Source organism: Emydura macquarii, unplaced genomic scaffold (genome assembly GCF_026122565.2).
Source record: "Emydura macquarii macquarii isolate MOO-44397 ecotype Brisbane River unplaced genomic scaffold, CSIRO-AGI_Emac_v2 contig_1437, whole genome shotgun sequence".
Taxonomy (NCBI): domain Eukaryota; kingdom Metazoa; phylum Chordata; order Testudines; family Chelidae; genus Emydura; species Emydura macquarii.
In genome coordinates this window covers 219633-221545 of record NW_027131574.1, presented here as the reverse complement: position 1 = coordinate 221545, position 1913 = coordinate 219633, and the positions used below count along the sequence as shown (strand labels likewise).

Below are 1913 nucleotides of genomic sequence, written 5' to 3'. Positions count from 1 at the left end.
AGGGGTCTGATCCAGTCTGGCAGTACCAATCTTTGTATAGGTGGTGTACGTCAGAACGGCCATACTGGGTCACACCAGTGGTCAATCTAGCCCAGTATCCTGTCTTCCAACAGTGACAAATACCAGGTGGTTCAGAGGGAATGTACAGAACAGGTAATGCCTATCTTCCTACCAGTTGTGTATATCCAAGTCTATGTTTTTGGAGATCTTTCTTGACCTCTTGGTCTCTAGACATGCACTGAGAGCAGAATGATGTCTCGTTCAATATCATATAGTCTCCTTTTATTTTTCCTTGCAGGAAGTAACATTCAAAGCTCCTTGGACCTGCCCAGTGAATTATGTCAGCTGTCAATGACACCAAATTAAAACCTGCAGTGTTCCTTCTCACCGGAATACCTGGGATGGAAGACATCCATATATGGATTTCTATCCCCTTCTTTTTAATGTACGTTACTTCGATATTAGGAAATTCACTTATTCTGTTCGTTATAAAAACAGATCCAAACTTCCATGAGCCCATGTACCTTTTCCTTTCCATGTTTGCCATCACAGACCTTGGCTTATCAATATCCACCATGCAAACGATACTGGGCATATTCTGGTTCAAATCTAGGGAGATCAGCCACGATGCCTGTTTTACCCTGCTATTCTTCATCCAATCGCTTTCCGGCATTCAATCCACCATGCTCTTGTTGATGGCATTTGACCGCTTTGTTACAATCTGTAATCCGCTGAGATATGCTTCCATCTTAACCCCACCGAGAGTAGCCAAGATGGGACTGGTGTCTCTGCTAAGAGGGGTGGTCCTAATGTTCCCGCTCCCCATTCTCCTGAAACGGTACCGATACTGTCAAGCCAACATCCTCTCCCACTCCTACTGCCTAAACCCGGAGGTCCTGAAAATGGCTTGTTTAGATATTAGAGTGAACAGTGCCTATGGCTTATTTCTATCATTCTCTATAGTGGGGTTGGACTCGTTGTTCATCCTCCTATCTTATGTGATGATCCTCAAAATAGTGCTGAGCATCGCCTCCCATGTGGAGCGTCTCAAAGCCCTGAACACCTGCGTCTCCCATGTCTGCGTTGTCCTGCTCTTCTACATGCCAATGATCGGATTGTCAGTGATAACACAGATTTCAGAAGAACTCTTCTTCCTTCATTCAGATTCTCATGGGCTATGTCTGCATGATGGCCCCGCCCCTGATGAACCCAATTGTGTACAGCGTGAAAACCAAACAAATTCGTGCGAGGATGATCAGGATGTTCATCAAGTAAAAGGTCAGTTCATCACCCGGCTATAGTGCTGGTAATGGAAGATGAAAAACAAGTGCCACCTATTCCATCCTAGACACTTCAATCCAAGGGATATTAGCTACAGATCTCATCTCTTTACAGAGAGGTTCAGATTTGATTGAGGCCCAGAGCAATGGGAAAAGGGGACGCCCCCAGAGCCTGCTAAGGGAGGAAATCACAGTGGGGGAACGGGACCGAGACAGGCAGCAGTATTTACAAGGTGACTTTCTTAGTGTAGAGCCAGGGGATAGGTGGGATGTTATCACATAAAGAGCTGTATCGGTGTCAGCTCACACCTCAGAATTGCTGTGGATACAGTCAGAACAAAGAAGGAACAAGGATGTTTTGTCCCATTGTACATGACTTGTCACTGTCCCGTCTCTGCTTAAACATCCAGGGGCCATGAGAAAAGCTGCAGAGCTGTTTTGCCATCACAGTCCTGGCCCTTCCTGAGCACTCTGGCTGCTGTGTGATTCATGAAAGTGGCACCAGCTGTGAGAGGGGCTATTCCAGGGACACGGTCGCCCATCCTTCCCCTGTGCTTTCAGCCAGGTGCTTGTCACTGAGTCATGTGAGACTCTGGATTGAAGCAAGAGTTCCAAGAGAAGCCATCCAGGCAG

The 1913-nt window shown here is 46.6% G+C and overlaps 1 pseudogene; it reads left to right on the top strand.

Moving 5' to 3' along the window:
* Window positions 1–338: 338 nt before the first annotated feature.
* On the top strand, window positions 339–1275 carry LOC137156326 (olfactory receptor 51G2-like; annotated as a pseudogene).
* The last annotated feature ends 638 nt before the right edge of the window (window positions 1276–1913 follow it).